Source organism: Uloborus diversus, chromosome 8, assembly GCF_026930045.1.
Source record: "Uloborus diversus isolate 005 chromosome 8, Udiv.v.3.1, whole genome shotgun sequence".
Classification (NCBI taxonomy): Eukaryota; Metazoa; Arthropoda; class Arachnida; order Araneae; family Uloboridae; genus Uloborus; species Uloborus diversus.
In genome coordinates, this window is record NC_072738.1 from 1,383,824 (window position 1) to 1,404,673 (window position 20,850).

At 34.2% G+C, this 20,850-nt stretch overlaps 1 protein-coding gene across 1 annotated transcript in view; it reads left to right on the forward strand.

Moving 5' to 3' along the window:
• Positions 1-1,342: 1,342 nt before the first annotated feature.
• Positions 1,343-20,850, forward strand: part of LOC129228061 (uncharacterized) — a 47,051-nt gene continuing 27,543 nt past the window's right edge. The window contains exon 1 of the mRNA XM_054862696.1: positions 1,343-1,370. The gene's annotated coding sequence lies outside the window, so the exon portion shown is untranslated. The remainder of the gene's footprint in view (positions 1,371-20,850) is intronic.

A 20,850-nucleotide genomic window follows, 5' to 3' on the forward strand; every position in this document is an offset into this window, starting at 1 on the left:
CTTCAATGGTTACTTTGTTACGCAAGTTAATACAGTTTAGTGAAATCACCTAGTAAAAACTATAGTACAGAAATAGTACATATGTTTATCCGCCATAAATAACACAGTGCTTCTTGACGGTAAATGTAAAGGGGCTTATTGTAATTGCCCTGGTTTTACTATCTGGAAGGCGAAAATTTTAAATATAAAATTATTTGCCAAACATATAATTTTTAAAAATATTACAGGAAATTATTCATGCGAAAAGAAATATAAAATTAGTGAGATTCTGCAAATTTTAATGAGTAATACCAGGAGTATTAAAAATACCCCTCGTAACAACCCCCAAAAAATTTCAATGGCGCAGTCTGCGCCATACCCCCTTTAGGTGAGCACCCCTGGTAATACTGTACATTTAGTGAGCCGTTTAATCTGCATATTCGAACGACGTGGGAAAAAAAAATGTATAACGTAGATTCGTCAGAACCATTTGAAATTTCAAAACACGTTTTCATTTTTTTTTCCTCAAAATGAATCTCGTGGAAAGTCAAATCCAATTAATCTCTCAAGAAGAGGCATCTGATTGGCGAATGCATTTAAACAAGATGTAGTGACGCCCGCTTCCAGAAAGCGGAAAACCCCCGCAGAAACGCGTCTGCTGTCAAAGGTGTTTGTGTTGGCCAAACTTGCGGATGAGGAGATTTTTTTTTTTCCGTCAGGGAGCCCGATGAGAGATCACGGGAGGTCATTAAGACCTCCCAAAAATCTCCATTCCACGAATTTTGTCTGACGATTCGGCAAAGTTATCATAATTCAGCGAAATTCGGAATTCTATTTGGCAAAATTTGGAGTTCCATCTGAAAAATTGAGAATTCCCGCGTTCCCTAAAATTTAGGTTCGAGGTGCTTCCCCATTGTTTTGATGACACTTTGTTATAGAATAAAATGGTTTCAAGGGTTCGAAAATGAGAACGGACATTTGTTATTAAAAGCAAACACGGATCACGGGGTTAGGAGAAGGGTTTATAGTGCAAAGGGACCAGATAGCTAAATAGACAAGAATGTCTAAAACTGCGTTCTGGGCAATTCAGTTATCCCAAATCGACCCCAAGAAGTATCCCAGACCATCTATTTGGAATTGAAAATTGCTCCCGACATTCCTTTTTATTTGTGAGGTCCTATTTTAGCAATGTTCTACCCGCCCCCCCCCCCCCTCCCACAGAGCTTTGACATAATGGTTTATTTAATGCGACAAATGAAATGTGCATGTCTTGATGTTAAGTTCAACAGAATCTATTGAAGCTACGAATACCAAAAACAGTCATTAGACGCTTTTTGTTCTAGAAAATGTTTGTCGAAAGGTTACTAAAATGCCAGATCCAAAAATATCGGGTAAGTTTTTTTTTTTTTTTTTTTCATTTAAAACCTTGATTACTCGAAACCTTTTAATGTGAAACAAAGTTCTTAATGTTATAAGTACATTTATAATGTGACTAAAGTTAGATTTTTTTAAAAAATTATTCTTATATATTTTTTATTCGTCAAGATCCTACTGGTAGTGAAAAGCTGAACATTTTTCTTCCAACTATATGTGTAAAATGTTTTTTTAAATAACCTGTAAAGTTGTATTTAGTTCTTAGTGTTATTTGATTTTCAACTTTTTGACAGAAAATTATTGATAAAGCATAGTCGAGCTACCAGATAGTAGATCCAATTTATTCCGTAGTACTTAAAAAAGCATATGATGCGTTATGAAAAACATGAAACAGTGTTAAAGCAATAATTTATTTTTGGTGGTTTTGTTTGAGCTGCCTTGTATAAATATAAGTTTTAATGTAGCTTGAGCCCTTTTGCAACTTTTTTTTTCGGAAGTGTAGTTCTACAAGCTATTTACAGAAATACTGGAGTAAGTGCTGGGGTTTTCGCCCCCAAATGTACATCTTTATCACGACAAAGGCAGAAAAAGGAAAACAATTGTGAGAAAGACAATCAAATTAAGTTCCACTTCCATTTTATTTATTATTGTGCATGCTTCATACTTATTTTTAACACAACACTTATTTTTAACTTCATACTTATTTTTAACAAAGAACTAAAAAGTTTTAATTACAAAAAGATTTATAGTTATATAGTAAATGAATAATTTAACCATAAAATAAATACACTAAGTTCCAGCTTGCTTTAAATGAAGTAAAACTTTAACCAGTTCAATCAGCGTTAGAAATTATTGTTTTAACTTTTTTTCAACATTGCATAGCGAAGTTAAAGTTTTAAAGGCGTTCTCAGTGAATATTTACATCTGATATCAGAAAGAACAGAAGAAAATTTTTAAAATGTTCTTTCAATTCTTGCAGAAATAGATGAAACAAATTTGAGGATTTTTTTTTTTTTTTTTTTTGAAACAATATTTGCAATAATTAGCATTTTTGTTCTATACTGTAACTCTTGAATATGTTTTTGAAATGTTACAAGCAGATAACGATCGGTAAGCTGAATGTGATCAATACTGGTAAAAGCATCTTGAAGGAGACCTTTTAAAAACATTTTATTGCAAAATATGTATAGATGAAATTTACTTCTTGTTATGAATTTCGAAAACTCTCCCGGTGCTCATAATTTAATCATTCACGTTTACATTTTGTGTTGTGTGTACAACACTATATGATTTGGTAGAATTTCTTTATTTGAAATATTTATTGGTTTTATTTATTAAATACATAAAGTTATTAAATGCATGGCTAGCAAGTACTACAACAGCAGTTTTAAGTAATAAATTTCTTGCTAGATGATATGAAGAAGTGTAACAATATACTACACTCCGTATTGTACTTAAAATTACTAAATATTAAATTAAACTAACATTGCAGAGAAACTCGAAATTAGCAACTCAAATAACAAATTAATCAACGAAATATTTTAGGAGATCTTTTAATGAAGATTAAAACTAAATTATTCTGTGGAATATAACTCTTCTTAACCCTATTGGTGCTTGAAATATGTAAAAATTTATTACCTTTAACCTATAAAATATTACCTTTAAAAAAAATCACTAGCACTTTTTTTCGCTAATTTCAAAAATCAATTTTGTCAGTGGCAAAAATTGTTCAAAAACATTTTTTGCGGGAACGTTATTTTTGCATGGTTTTTTTTCCAAAGGTTTGTTCTTTTTTTCCTACCTTTGCAAAAAATTGTTGAACTCTGATAGGATGACTGATGAAATTACGATTTATACATTTTAAATATGCATTCATGAAACTCAGTAATTTGTCCTATTTTATAAATATTACACTCATAATACTTTGTCGAGTTTGAAAGTTTTATTACAAAACTTACTTGAATGTGTAACATTGTTGCTGAAATACTGTAAACTTCAATGTTTCTGACTTGTTCTGTAATTTAGAGGAAAGTTTTTATTTCAGTTCCTTGGTGTATTTCTAAATCACGACATCTTTCTAGCTCACTTCATCTTTGAGGAATTAAATGTTTTAACCGTTGTCAACCTCCTCCTTTTTAATTAAAGAACCTATACTGTTCTTTTGTTTCTGCTAAAATTGTAAAACAAACTTCCGAATCAAAACCCTCACTTTTTAAGATATAAATCTAAGACACCGTAATATTTTAAGACATTTTAAATTTGTACAGTTATTTTAATGCTTTAAGATGAAAAATGAGCTCATGAAACGAAATAACAATTCAACTTGGTTTTAATCCTCTTTTTGAACTTAATTCTTATTTCTCATTTCATTAGTTACTTTAGAATTGCTTTGAAACCTTATAATTCAAAAAATAAATGTGCCTCTGTTAAACTCCCTGAGATTGATTTTTGTATTTAATGAGTTTTATTGTTCAATTTTTAACTGACATTCATAGCAAATTACAAGTTTGAGGAGGGCAAATTTAACTTATTTTTTAGAAAATATTTAGAGGACTGTAGGGCAGAGAGAAATGATGAAATATTTACCCTTTTTTTAGCCCAACCTAATTGGTAATACTTTAACCATGTAGCTACTCCAGTGATGAAATAATCATCGCCGAAAATTAAAGCATATGATAATACAAGCAGTTTAAAAAAAAAATGATACTCATATTCTAATACTATTTTGCTGTAAGTCAAATTATTTTTGCTATGATAAATTAAGCTTTTATTATTACCATTTTGGATATTAATTGAGACGTACTAATATTCAATGCAGCATTTATTTTAACTAAAGCTTGTTTATAATTTAAATGTGTTGTCAAATTAGTGAAGTACACGCGGCACAAAGTTAATGTGGCGAAGTGAAAATAGTTCATTTCATTTAGTTTTTCAATTATTTATTAAATCACTTGTGTATTCATATACCAATTTATTTTGTATGTCTTCAATTAATTAACTTATTTATTCTTTTGTTGTTTCACTGTCTATTCCACTGTATATTTTCAAAAATATTTAATTTTCACTTTGCCCCATGAAAAAAAGAAAATATTTCCACTTTTTTTCAAATGTACAAATTTATTGCCACTAATTAAAAAAATGTTTCAATTCAAGTTTTGTAATAAAACTAGCTGCGTTGCCCGGCTTTGCACGGTCTACCTCGAAAATAAAAGTAATGTCAAGTGACGCGTGTTCAACAATCACGCTTGGACGAAATAAAAAAAATCAGCAAAATTTTGCGGCAGATTCCGGAAAAATAACTAAAAAGGAAACATTTTAAACCTTCCGATTACAGGAAAAGCCTTTAAAACAAAAACCAGAATTTTATTTATTCATATTCGAGAAATGAAATGGCAGCAGATCTTTCGTCTCAATGATTTTCTTCGTGCTATAAATTTTAATAAAAGCATTGTTGCGGAAAGTTGAGATGAAACACTGAATGATAATTTGAATGGAGGAAAGCCTTCGAAAAATCAGAATTTTATGTCGAAATTCAAGCATTATAATTAATAGTTTTAAATTGATGTCTCCGTTAATTATTATCGGAGGATTGTGTTAAATAACCAAACATAAAGACGGGAAGATGACGAATCCTGCGATACCTGGTTCGATGGTTAGTTCACTGTCGTTCGGGAGAAGAAGCTTGGACTTACAAAGATACGCTCAGTTTTTAATTATATACCAGCTGCGTCGCCCGACTTTGCACGGTGCACCTCGAAAATAATAGTTATGTCTAGTGACACGTGTTCAACAATCAGGCTTGAACAAAAAAAAAAAAAAAAAAAAAACAGAAATTTTGCTGCAGATTGCGGGAAAATAACCAAAAAGTGAAACATTTTGAAACCCCCGATTGCAGGAAAAGCCTCAAAACAAAAACCAATTTTTTTTTGTTTGCTTATATTTGAAAAAAAATGGCAACAGATCTTTCATTTAACGATTATCTTCACGCTACAACTACAAATTTTAATAAAAGCATTGTTACGGAAAGTTGAGATGAAGCACTGAATAATAATTTGAATGGAGGAAAGACTTCGAAAATTAGGGATTTTATGTCGAAATCCAAGCATCATAATTAATAGTTTTAAATTGATGTCTCCGCTAATTATTATCGGAGGATTGTGTTAAATAACCAAACATAAAGACGGGAAGATTGCGAATCCAGCGATACCTGGTTCGAATGTCAGTTCACTGTCGTTCGGGTGAAGAAACTTGGACATAGATACATAGGTACATACGCTCAGTTTTTAATTATACAGATACATCGTTCTTTCTTTATGTACTGCAATTTGCAAAACACATTTCCAGTGTTCTGTTTGGAAAAGTTCAACTACCGTAGCTATTTCACTTTGTCTCACATTCCCCTACTAGAATGTATGTGATTAAATAATGTTTTAATCAGATTGAAAAAAAAAAAAAAGCTTTTTAAATCAAAGTTTGCGTAAGTTTTAAAACATTCAAATTTACCCTTATAATGAATTTCGACATTTGCATAAGCCGGACCAGCACCGATCCGCAGAAAAAATTGTTCGGTCCTAAGAGATTTTTCCTCGTTCACGTTAAAAAAAATATCCTAATAAAATATCCTAATAATAATGAAAATTATATCCTATACGACGTCTTTCACAAAAATTTTGCAATTAATTTTCGTACTTCAGTACGATTTTTCAGTATTGTTTATTAAACTTTTACAATAATTGTCTTATTCTTAACATTGAAATGTTCTTTGTAACAGTTCTTCAACACCAAGTGAAGTTATATATATTCATTAATTCATTTATTATTATTATATTTTGTAAAAATTAGGATAAAACTTCACTTGTTTACAAATTTTTTTTACAAATATAAAACGGTCCTAGAGCCAAAAGTATTTTTTTCTTGTTTGGAAAAAAACCTTACTTTTTTTTTTCAAAAACTTACCTCTTTAAAAATAAAAATCACATATTTTAACGGTTTGCAAATGCAAGGGGGATTGCTTGGAAAAACAAAGAAAGAAAAAAAGAAAAAAAAGAGAAAATGACTGATCCGTGATTCCCCCCCCCCTCCCCCCCAAAAAAAGCCCTTGCCAGTCAGCGGTTGAAAAAGGGTTGAGAAACGCTGATGTTGCGTATTATTGCAATATATGCTTAGTTTTCTGGAATATATTTTTCGCTATTATATTAATTCACTACAATATTTCGAATTATACTTATTAAAGTAGTAGGGGAATATAGGGCTAAGTGAAATGGTGAAATATTTACTCTGCTTTTAGTGCCACTTGCCTAGAAATATTTTAATTATGTAGAAACATATGTAGTCCATTCTAGTCGAGAAAAAATTACCTCTGAAAATCAAAGCATAGAATAATACAAGCAATTTTCATAAATTGATACTCTAATTTTAATATTTTGTGGTAAGTCAAAAAATTATTTTGATATTATCAAATGATAAAGTTTTTGTTATTAACATTTTCAATATCAGTTGGGACCTTCTAATATTCGTTGAAGTATTCATTTTGTTAATATTTAGCTTATTAGTATTCTTAATATTTTTCACAATTAGTCAAGTGCATGCGGGGCAAAGCGGATGGGGAAAAGTGAAAAAGTTCATTTTGTTTATTCATTCAGTCATTTACTGAAACACTTACGTATTAACTTATTAACTTATTTATTTAAATTCCTTCTTTTAATAATTCAATTATTAATTCATTCTTTCACTTATTTTCTTACTCATTCACTATTTTGTTCACTCATTTGTTTCTTCTCATTCATTAATTAATAAATTAATCAATTTATTAGTTTATTGCTTCATTATCTTGTCCTTTATTAAATTATCCTTTTATTTGCTCATTATTTTATTCAAAAATATTTTTAACAATCGAATAGAAAATATTTTATTAGAAAAATATTGTATTTTCCACTTTGCCCCATGGAAAAAAAAGTGACATTTTTCCATTTTTCTTTCAAGGCAGTTTTACTGCCAAATATATAAAAGAATGTTTCAATGTAAGTTTTATTATAAATACAATGTTCTTTCTTTATATGCTGTAATTTTCAAAACAAATTTCCAATTTGATCATTTTTAAAAAGCTCAGTCATCTTAACCATTTCACTTTGCCCCACATTCCCCTACAATGTATATCTTGTTAGAAGAAATGGAAATCTCTTTTATAAAGTTTGTAATGAGACTCGACCTAGAAACTGCGCACATTTTTCGGGCATTGCCTATGTGTGATAAAAAAATTGGGATGTCTTAAAAAAATGTATTAATATTGATTAGTAAAAATGAAAGAATAACAACCTACAATTGCACAAAAATTGCAGATTACTGCATGAACGTGTTTCGGGGTTGCAAGGGACCCTTTTTTCAATGCAAAATAAGCCAGCTTCTGGAGAGACATCTGGCAAACGTCAAAATGTAGGATGTCTTTTCATACATAAATTCATTTATTTTGCATTGAAATAGGGGTTCTTTGTAACCCTGAAACACCTGTATGCAACAATCTGCAATTTTTGTGCAATTATACGTTGTTATTTCTTACTTTTGCTTTTCATGTATCAAAGCATTATTTTGTTATTGGTGTTGAAACTCATTTTAACATTAAAACGACCACTTGATAACAGTTAAATTCTAAAATTATGCATATTACATTATTGTTGCGAAAGTTACACCAGTCATGGGTTTCTTCTGCAAAAAGCCTTTGAATACGAAAGAATATTTGTTATTTTCCCCCAATGATTAAAACAAAGTGGATATCCGAATTTAGTTAAATTATTTTTATAATGCAATTTAAATAATTACTCTAAGTTCATACTACAAAGTCAGTTTAAAACATTTGAGCCGCAACAGCATTTTTCCTCGAGTCAAGGACGAATCCAGAAAGCATCCAAGGAGGGGTTGATTAATTTTTTAGATACTTAACCCTTTATTAATTCCCAAACCTCTGCCCCTTAACAGCATGGAAGATCGTCTCCAAATATTTTTTTTTTTCTTTTTGGAACTTTCCTTAATTAAAAATTTTGGAGGAGTGTACTGAACCCATCCCTCTTAAGATAAATAAATACCTTTGTGCTGAACAGTAAAGTAAGACAAAACAACGTTAGACGAAGCACAAATTTGCAAATTACAGCAGACACGTGTTTCGGCGTTATAGGGAACGCCTTTTTCAATGCAAAAAAATAATGAGCTTATGGATGAAAAGACATCCGACAAAAGCCAAGAGCAGATAAGCATGTAGCTTAAGAAAATTGGGGGGGGGGGGGAGTGTCAATCAAGACAAAAAGTAAAAATAAACAAAGGAAGATAGATAAAAATGAATGGGGAAAAAGGGGGGGAATGGGGAAAGGACAGTATTAAAGATATGGGAGCCAAATGTTGGAAAAATATGGAACTGCACTAAGATCGTTAACTAAGTTAGAACTGTTCCTCAAAATATGAAAGGATTCCCAAATGTCAAGATCTGATGAATTGGGGCATTTCTGGATAATCTGATAACAGTTAAAATCAAAAGAGTGATTCGAATCCCAACAATGTTGAGCAATACTAGACTTATTTAATTGTTTTTTTTTTTTTTCACATAATTTTAATGCTCTTAAAAGCGAATTTTTAAAGCACGCCGAGTCTGTCCAATATAGGCAAGTTTACAACTACAATTAATTCTATAAATTCCACAACAATTAAGAGGGTGAATAGGATCTTTAAGAGAAGAGAATGACAGTTTATTAATAGGAGAGAACACCACCTGGAAGCTAAGATTCTAAAACGTTTCCAATTCCATATTGCGTTCCGTGATACATATAAACAACCTTTACTCAGCTATGGACCTTGTAATAGTTTTAGGACTTCTGGTTGGCCAGTCAACGCAAATGCGTTGGCCATGGTTTTTTTTTTTTTTTTTTCCCTCACATAACGCCTGAGAACAAATTTCGTTCCTCAGAAGTTCTCGACTCACATTTGAATATTTTTAATCCCTCACCCGTTTAAATAATGTCTAGAAAATCTTGTTTCGAATGAAACAATACAAAGAGCATGAAAACAATCTATAAACTGAATGGAAGACGTTTTTAAGTGGTAGCCTATCAGCAGTCTAGAAGTTTTTACATGGTCTCTAAGAAAGTAAAGGTTGCTTATATGCTTCCGTGATTCCCCGAGGAAAAATAGGAAAAACACGATCATCTGACTCATTCGCCGCCACGTGGAAAAGATCCGCGCAACCCGGAAGTTATGCAAGCGGCAGATGAGCCTAGCTCGCCACAAGATAAAGTAATGAAATGTGGAACATATCTCTTTCAAACAGTTTACTTTAATTTTTATTCGGCAAATGTGAAAAAAACTTTTCTGCAAAAACACATGATTTTTTTTTTTTTTTTTTTTTTTTTTTTTTTTTTTTTAAAGGTATCTTCGAATTTTTCGAAAATTTTCTTCAAATATTTTCTATTTTTTATTGAATTAATATTTTTTAAATCGCCGAATAAAAATTAAAACTTGGATATTTGTGCATAGTTTTTTGAAAAAAAATTGAAAATTGACCAAGAATACTTTGAGTTTTACCAATTTGAAGCAACCCCATTTAAAAAAAACACACATTGAAAATAAATTTTAAAAAAAATAATATTTTTGTTTTCATCTTGCTTATTAAATAGATGGTGAATCAGTGTAAAAAGTTTTAAAATTCTAAACTTTTTTTTTCAAAATGTGTCCCAGACACCCGTAAGTATAGAAAATGTGGCGCCCCCATCGACCAGAGGCGTGCGCACGAGGGGCACCGGGGATACAGCGGTACCCCCATTAGCTCAAAGAAAAAGAAAAATTAGATTAAAAGTCCAGAGCACCATTAGGTTTTGCTGCAGGGGAGAGTGTTATACCTTGCGACGCTGCTAATCTCTAAGAATCTATTTTTAGCAGCCATGTTTTTGTAATCTCGAATAGTAACCTTCACCACTAAATGGTGCCATAGCAAAAATCAGCATCAAATGAGTAAAATTGACGATTTTGTGAGAGAAAAAAAAATTCATAACTCAAAAGTAAATATTTTTTTCATTTTCTGTCTTTGTATTTGTAAATTTAATCAACTGAATTTTATTTTGTTATAAAAGAGAAGTACTTTAAATATTTTGCTTATGAGAAAATATATGATAGTGCATCTAGATTGACCATTACAGTCGAGTCCCGACTTACGCGAGGGATACGTTCCAAGACTCTTCGCGTAAGTTGAAATTTCGCGTTGTAGAAAATTGTATGTAAACAATTTTTTTTTTTTTTGAAACATACCAAATTCTTTTAGACATTTATAAACACCTTTCAAACTGCTTTAAAGCATTCCTCAACAAAGCATTGAAGTTTCTTATAATTAAAAACTGTACTTTTACTGTACTTAAAAAATAAAAAAGCTGCTTCATTCAACATAAAAAACTGTATGATCAATGGCAGGGAAAGACATAAAATAAAACTACATGGCACGTACATCATTTATACTTAATGTCGTGCTACCGCCGACGTACTTTTTAGTTATTCAAGCATCTTTACAAACTTTAGATGAAGCAGTGAACTAAGGTGCCATTTTATTTCATCAGTGTTAATATTTAGAAAGAAAAAAGTAAGAAATACGCCGAATGGTTACTCGATGCACTAATAAAGCGATGCGTGGACTAGTATGGTGAAGGGAACTTCTGCTATTAGTGACGCTGTAGGGATAAAATATATTCATGAAATCAATATTTAGAACCCAATAACGAAACCGATACTTCCTTCCAAAAAAAAAAAATCGTATTGCAGACGAGGAATTACCGTTAGCCCTAAAATTCGTTCCTCGGGAAAAACTCGCGTTATAGCCATTTCGCGTAAGTCGAATCGCGTTGTAACGGAAGTCGAATGTATTTTAGTTTTTCTTTAACCACGTGGTGATTGTACTTTGGGACAGCAAAACATTTTGTACCTTAGGACGCGTTCCAAGGTACAACATATGCATGACCCTTAATAATTAATTTCAATCTATACATATAAAACTGAATTTCCTGAGATAACATATGTACACATATACACAGGGTGTCTTGAAAAAGACTGTTTTCAAAAATGTATGACAGGAGAACGGTTAATGATAGAAAACAAATTCTTGTAGAAAATTCATGTGGTGGGTCCAAATTTTTTTCCCTCAGAGTTCCAAATTTTAGTTCCAAAATGTTTCAATAGATGGCGCTGCACATAGCAAACCGGTAAGTCGGAAAAGAGAAATTAAAATTCACCGATTTTTCCTCCGATTGCGACATGGGATTACAGCCAACGAGTGTTTGAAAATATTGTTTTGTTCTTTTGTTCATTATTTTCGAAAAATTATGATGTAATTTTCTATCTTTTTTTTTAAATTCACGGGCTTACTATCTGCAGCGCCATCTACTGTCAAAAATTTCAACTAAAATTTGGAACTCGGGGGTGGGGGGGGGGGGTAAAATTTTACGGCTCACCATGAATTCTCTGCAAGAATTACTTTTTTATCATTTACCATTCTCCTGTTATAATTTTTTGAAAACAGTCAGTCTTTTTCAGGACACCTTGTATATATCAACGCACAGCCAATACCGCTGACACCTCAAACTTGAAATTTACCAGGTATGTCCACATGATTACGAAAGTATCCACTAAGAAAGGAATTTTCGAAAAATCAATTAGTTCGGGAGAAATTAACTGAAACCCCTTAATTTCTGCGAAATTAAAACCTGTAATTCAAATTTTTAAATCCCTTATTTTCGAAGGATTTCCTCCATTCAAATCATTATTCAGTACTTCATCTCAACTTTAGGTCGACAGCGAATTTTAAATTTGATATTGTTTTTGTTTCTCACGTGATTCTTAGAAGCTTTTCTCAAGTCAATGTTTCTGGTTTTCGCTTTCACTTTTTTAAAACTGGAAACGAAGTTTTTTAAGAACATCACCACAGATAAATTCACAAAGCATTTAAGTTTTATTTCACATCGTAAAAGTAAATGATAAAAATCAACGTCCTGAGATAACATATATGTATTAGCATTTCCGTAACCAGCATTGCTCGGGTAAAGAAAATCAATACTTTAAAGGATCGTTAATGACGGTTGAGGATCGATTAAGGGTAAGGACATATATGTAAAGAGACCGGAGTCCTTATTAAGGCCAGTTATGATCTTATTGGGCTACAATATACTTTGCTGGGGCTATCAAATCACAATTTAAAAAACGACAGTACGCAAAAGTTTTCTTTTTGAATATGTCAAATACATTAATTATGTTCAGTAAATTTCCGCCCAATAGCCAGGGCTAAAGCAGAAATACATGAAATACACCGCCAGCTCAGTCATTTCCAGCGGTCCAGAGTGCTAATAAGCACGAAACTGCAGTCCTCCGCTGGAAATGACTGAGCTGGCGGTGTATTTCATACATTAATTATGCTTTCTAGAACAATTAATAAATTTTATATGCTAGTAGCAATATAAAATTTGAACAAGAAGGAACGTAAAATTGAATCAGAATCCCAAAATACCCTGGGAGGGGTGGGGGTTACTCATCAGGGGGTTACTCCCCGAGAATAGGGGAAAAACCTTGAGATGTTTCGTGAGTGCTGCAGGTAAAATGGCTAAAAAAACAGTACTAGTACCCCGACATCTCACAAGTCGAACAAAGGGGATACCGGAAGTCAAAAGTATTGACTTCCTGCGCCTATTGAACTGAGTTGTGAAGCTTGATGCAATTCAGTTTAAATTGTTTGAATTGTCCAGGTTTAAAATACAATTTATGTTAATGGTTCTTAACAATTAAGATATGTTTAGGAACATGGAACAATGTTCTAATCTTATGTAGTCTTTTTAACACTTTTAATGTTAGATAATAATTCACAATTCATTATTCGTAATTGATTATTAAATATTCATGATTTAATTCACTACCATAAAAAAAGGTTTTTTTTTTTTTTTTTGAGCAATCACGATTGCTTATTGTTCTCACTTGATTGCTTTCGGCGTTCCTATGATTTTATTTTCCCACCAGCACCCTCCGCAGCATCACCGTCGACCGGCTCCTCACGATGCTGCACCTCTAGCGAAAACCGTCTCCAGGTTTCGTCAATATCCTACACTTACACGCATACATACACGCACCTACACACATACATATACACCTACACACACATACATACACCTACACACACATACATACACCTACACACACATACATACACCTACACACACATACATACACCTACACACATACACACACCTACTCACTCACATACACACAACTCCCAACACACTCATGTCTGCACACAGACACAAACACACATGCCTGCACACAGACACAAACACACATGCCTGCACACAGACACAAACACACATGCCTGCACACAGACGCAAACACACATGTCTGCACACAGACACAAACACACATGCCTGCACACAGACACAAACACACATGCCTACACACATACACATACCCCCTACACACAAACACACACATACCCCTACACACAAACACACAAACACACACGCCGACATATACACACACACTCGTGATTGCGAAAAACATAATTTGAATTCCAGATGACAAAATTCAATTTAATTTTTTATTATTTTTTTTTTTTCTGGTGCAAAGCTGGTTTAAGTAGATGGCTGTTTCGTGAATCATGAAGACTTTCCCATAGTACAACAGGATGTGTCCCAAGGTACAGGATGTTGTACCTTGTTACAGCTTGGAACTTTTACTTTAAATGGCTGGCAACTTTTTATTTTCAAACGGTCTGAATTTTAAAAATTATATTGCATAGAAGTATTTTGGGGTACTTTAATGTGACTTTTAGATTTTAAATTTGATTCAAATTATTGAGGCTAAAAATTAAAATATGTAAAGTGTCTCAAGGTACAACACTCTCGCCTAATGTGCACGCTGCTGAAATGAGGCTGAGGTGGCTGTGACTGACTGGCAGGAAAGCTTCTCATAACCAGCTTCTACATCACACACCCAGTCTTCATCATTTCTTCTTCAAGTATACGCATTTCAGTTGTGTTGCATTAGTTTTATTGAGCAATCACGATTGCTTATTGTTCTCACTTGACTGTTTTTGATGTTACGCTGATTTTATTTTCCCAGCAGCACCCTCTGCCAGTACCACCGTCGACCGGCTCCTCACGATGCTGCTCCTCTTGCGAAAACAGTCTCCAGGTTGCGTTCATATCCTACTCACACACACGCATACACACACGCCTACACACACATACACACACTCATGTCTGCGCACAGACACAAACACACACTCCTACACACACACACACATACACACACTCATGCCTGCACACAGACACAAACACATATGTCTACATACACACACATACACACACTCATGCCTGCACACAGACACGAACACATATGTCTACATACACACACACGAACGCCTACACACACAGCACTGCATACACAACACGCACACACATGCATACATACGCACATATACACGCACCCACATACATGCGCCTACCCAACACACACGCGCATTCATACACACACACGCTCGTGATTGCGAAAAACATAATTTGAATTCAAGATGCCAAAAATTCAAATTAATATAATTTTTATTTATTTATTTATTTATTTTTTAAATGTTTTCATGAAGAAACGGTGCTGCACAGAAAAATAACTTGTATTTCGCTCAAGCCATGTTCTAAACTTGAATGGGAGCTCTTTCTGATGCCCTTCATGCATTTTTACCCCATTTCACACAAATGAAGTTCATAACATTTAACAATTAGTTAAAAATATCCGAGTAGCATGCTTTTCATGAAGGAAAAATCGAGATTCTCGTGTGACAATTTAGGGTGCTATGGGGTCTAGGGTCCTTGGTGAACATTAAGGATGGTAAATCTACACCCCCCCCCCCTGCCGTTTCATAGAAATTAATTTTTGAAAATAACATTAGCAATTTAATGTGAAGCATTAGAACCTAATAGTAAGTGAAATGTTTCTGCATAAGACGGGGGATCCGGGGATTTCTTCCCCAGAAAACTTTCGAAATTGTAGTTGAAAAAACTGAGTTTTAGACGATCTTGGAAAATGGAAGAAGAACTTCGGGTTCCCTTCCCCGACAAGTTTTGCAATGGATTGAATTTCTAAATGGATTGAATTGGTTCAATTTAGATTGAATTTCTAAAAACGCAATTGTAGAATACCTACTACTGCTTATGAGAGAGGTGGTTACGGGGAGCCCAGTAATATTCGAAATTATCGCTCGAAAAACGCAGTTTTAGACGATCTCTGGTGATGTTACGGGGAGGAGAGATTCAAGGCTCTCTCCGAAAATTTTCCGAAATTGAAGCTCCAAAAATGTTGTTTCGGCCGACCTTCGTTTGTGAAGGAGTTTTCAGGAACTGTCTCTCGAGGAACAGTTACGAAATTTATATTTCTGGAAGGAGTTTGCTCCCCTTTTAATTTATAATATATATTGTATCTTATTTGAATCATGTTTTTAAAAAATATATTATTGAGAGGTAAAATGCAACCCCCTTTTCGAAAAAGAGGGATTATCCAGGGCGTAAAACTGTCCCTAACCCTTCCCACATACGCCACTGCAGTGTAGAAGCATTAAGCAGACCCATATATATAAAATTTGTTTTGTTCTTTTGACCAGGGGGGGGGGGCATCACCGATTGTCTATTTTTTCCTTCTAGCCCTATTGTTATTAATTTTTTTCAAAAAAAAAAAATCATTAAAGTAATCAACTTTAAACTCATATATTCTTTCGAAATAATCTTGTTAAATTACGGCCCCCTCTTCCCCTTGGCGAGAGCCACTATATCGCCAGAAGGTACCACATCAATATTTAAATGTTAAAAATATTTTTACTGAGACCGCAAATACACGTATTTGAACAAATAAAAATATCTGATTCGAAATTGAAAATTCCATTTTTTGAATCCAAAGCACTCAAATGGTCACAATATTTTTATCAATAATCTAAAAACAAAAAAGAAGATAGGGACATAGTAAAGAAAGGGAAGGAAGGAAGGTCCCCGAAATTTATCCCTTCATTTTACGTTACCAAAGGTAGCCTAGAAGAGCGTTTTCGAAACTTTGATTTTGAAGGAATTCTGTTGGAGAATTCATAAGCCCCATCATTTTCACTCTTAATCAGAAGTGGCTTACAATTACATATTTAGGAAAAGTCATTTCGTCAATTCTCAAAAGCTTCATGGATAGCACTCCAGCTCAAATCACAGAGAAACGCACCCTATTCATCATTAATTAATGATTGTCTAAAATTTCGTTTTTAGAATCTCAATTTGAAAAAAAATTCCGGAGATCCCCGAACCACCCCTCAACTTAATATTAAAAAAAGTCTAAATTTTCTACTTTGGAGCTTCTATTTCAAAAAAAATCTACGGTGGAGGGCACCCGAACTCCGTGATAACATCATTGAAGATCATCCACAGTTGTATTTCTGGAATTTAAGTTTCGGGAAATACCGAGGGAGGGTCCGCGAACGTTTCCGCCCACTAACATTACCAAAGATCCTCTTAAAACTGAGTTTTAAAAAGCTAACTTCGGAAATTTTCTGAGAGAGCGTTCCCCTCTCACCAACATCGTTGAAGATCGTCTTAAGTTTTTCGTTTTAAGTTCTTCGATCAATTTCGAAAACTTTCCGAGGGAGAGCCACCGAATTTCTCCTCCCCACATCATCAAATATCGTCTGAAATTGGATTGTTAGAGCTACATTTCGAGCAATTTCTAGTCGAGAGCCCCCTAACCCCCTAATTCTCTACACAATCGGTGATAACAACTGAGTTTTTAAAAGTTTCGGAAAATGGACGGGGGAAACGTTCCTGAACCATTTTCCCCTAACGTCACTAAAGATAGTCTGAAATGCATTTTTAAAACTACAATTTCGAAAATTTCTCGGATGAGAAACCCCCGAAACCCCTATTTTTGAGTGAATCTGATGTTTACGATTAGGTTCATATTCCTAATATTTAGATGTAGGTTTGACCAGAAAGCTAAATCCTCTCTCTTTATTTAAGACTAGCAAAAATACCCTGCGTTGCCTGGGTCAGTAATAATCGTGAGAAACAATCGCTACTTTCTATCGCTCTCTTTTTTAACTGAAAGAACTCAAAACACACCGCTTTGACGTGATTAAAAATCGAGTTTCTTCCTTACCCGTAAAAGTAAAATAGCAATAAGTATAAAGAACGAACGAGTATTCATTTAGAAACGAAGACACGAATTGAAGCATATAAAAATTTGAAGAATTTCCAAAATATGAACTAACAAAAACAAAGATCACTAAAAAACCGTGCGCTTTATTTAATTAAATAGCACACACACACAAAAATAAAAGAAAAAAAAAGCTCTCTACTATGTTTCCCTAAGTGTGCAAAAAGTAGTTTCCAAATGTTTAAATGACTTTAAACTCATGTTTGCTCCGGACAAGCCTTGATTCAAAATTTTCATTATGATTACTTTTAATACTGCTGTTGTAAGGCAACGAATTTTTGTAACAATGGGTTTTACATTTAATCATTTAATGGGGAAATGACATGACCTTTACTGTTTTCCATCATAACGTTTTTAAACTAAGTTTTTTAGTAATAAATTATAGCCTAAGTTGCTCCCTGATATTGTAGCTATCTACGGTGAAAAATTGGTTAAAATCGGTCCAGTAGTTTTGAAGATTACCCCGGACATACATACATACATACACACACAGAAGTAACCATTTATGTATAAAGATGCTTTTTGAAAAAATCAAATACCCACCGATTTAATACACTCGCGTAATTTTTTGACAGCGCCACGCCCTGCACTCCTTTTCTGGTAGTTTTCTAAACGCCCCGGGCGCCCCATTACTGAAGCTCTGCTCCCGCCCCTCCCTTGTATCCGTCCTTGCCTCGCGTAGATGATTAATTTTTTCTCTCCTCTTACCTTGAACTGAAGGTAGAAAGATTGTATTCAAGGATTCAAGGTCATCGAGTGGTAGATAGTTAGCCGGATCGGAACTATCGATTTTTCATCCTCGCAAAAACTGTTGCTCGCATAATCATCCATCACATTACATAAGAATTCGAAGCGAGATTCATTACACCAGCTTCCAGAAGATAGGGCTGTTTGTAGCGTTTTTTTTTCTTTCTTTTTTCTTTTTTTGAGCAATCACGATTGCTTATTGCTTTCATTTAACTGTTTTGTTGTGCTATCATTTTATTTTCCCACCAGCACCCTCTGCAGCATCACCGTCGACCGGCTCCTCACGATTCTGCTCTTATAACGAAAGCCGTCTCCAGGTTGCATCCATGACCTACACACACGCGCATACATACACAACTACACACACACACCACCACACACACTCACAAATACACACATACACACAACTACCCACACATTCATGCCTGCACACAGACACAAACACATATGCCTACACACACATACACATACCCCGCCCCCACGCACACACATTCATACACACAACTACCCACACACTTATGCCAGCACACAGACACAAACACACATGCCTACACACACATACACATACCCCCTATACACAAACACACATACCCCCCACACACAAACACACACGCCTGCACACACACTCGTGATTGCGAAAAACAATTTGAATTCAAGATGTCAAAATTCAAATTATTTATTTATTTCTTTTTTTAAATCTAATTTTTGAATATTATTGTCATTAGATGACAACTAATTTTTAAATTTTCGTTTGATCCATGTTGTAATTACAAATCAACTGATTTTTAAACTTTCTTTTGATCTATTTTGTTGTTGTCGTGTACTAGCTAGATCGGCAATTTGGGGGGTGCGCTGCTTCACTTTTCCAATTGTATCATAATTTGGTGTGAAGTCCGGCTTCCACAATACACACATGCCATAAAGACCCGTTTATATAGTAGGCAACCATTCACAGCACAACAACACACAAAGAAAGGACGAGGACAGGAGAGAGAAAGTACATCCTTGCCCGAGCCGGGCTTCGAACCCGGAACCTCTCCATTGCAGTCAGGCTTCTCTGACCACTGAACAAGGCGGCCGTCTCTTTTCATCAATAAAGTATAGGAATGCAGCATTTTCAATAAAAGTTTCCATTGAATCCGAAATCTAGTTTAAAAACGAGCTAATTAAATCACATGACTTCCTTTTAAACCAATTTAATGTTATTTCTACATTATTGGCAATTTTAATGTGATTCAGTAGTTAACTCTCTGAATATCACCAACAGTGGCCAAATTGAAATCAGATTTAAAAAAAAAGAAAATTAATTTGAATTCTGAAATTTTGAATTCAAGTTATGTTTTTCGCAATCACGAACTGAGACAGGACCCTACTCATTGGAGTTATTGTTTCTAGAAACGGCTCCTGTCCCAAAACTGCCTCTCCTCCTGGGCGGTTCCGTGTGCATAGTTGTGTGTGTGCGTAGATTTGTGTGTATGTACGTAGGCGTGTGTGAGGGTATGTCTGTGAAGTCGTATGTGTGTATGTGTGTGAACGTGCGTGTGTGTAGGACATGGACGCCTCCGACCAGGAGAAGCAGGTAGCTCAAAACCGGAGCAGCCGCGCCGCGCCGCCAGCAGAGGACGGTGGGCGGTGGTGCCGCAAAGGCTTCTGGTCCAAGTTGAAAAAGGCACGGACACCAAAAACGGGCAAATGAGAACAATAAGCAATCGTGATTGCTCAAAAAAAAAAAAAAATCCCCAAATTTGTCGCCAAGTTGGCGACCAAAAGACTGGCGACATATTGCCAAGTGTCCGCCAAATTATAATACCACTTGAGTTTTCATCGAAACTAACAATGATTTCCCCCAAAAAAGGTGTAAAAGACCTGCTTAGGAACATCCGAATGCAACCAAAAGGGGAGGTGTACAACTAGGCCTCACTAGAAATCTAGGTACTAAATTCCAACTTTCTAGGACATACCGTTCTTGAATTATGCGACATACATACGTACATACAGACGTCACGAGGAAACTCCTTGTAATTAACTCGGGGATCGTCAAAATGGATATTTCGGTCGTATATACGTTCTTAGGTATGTACAGTACTGGCCAGAATGGATGACTCACCACACAAAACTGTCATGTTTATGAATGCACAAGAATAATTGCATTTAACTAAGTATTTATTTTATGGGGATTCCTAATTTTAGTCATAAGCATAGCATATATACATAATTGAGAAAGGGTTCAATATTTGGCGTGGAAACTTTTTTTTTTAATACAGCTTGGATACGATCAGTAATGGAAATACAAAATTTTTCGCAATAGTCTGATGTAATTTATGTTATCCATACTTGTGTTATAGGTTCTCTTAAATCTGAAAGTGGAGTGGGGTTACGCTCAGAAACTTAGCGCTTAAAAATTACCCAACAGTTCTCGATTTTGTTTAGATCCGGGGAATTTCCGGGCCACGGCCCAAGAATCTGAAAACCCCATAGACTAAAAATAAAAGTAGACCAATCTTTCCCAGACTT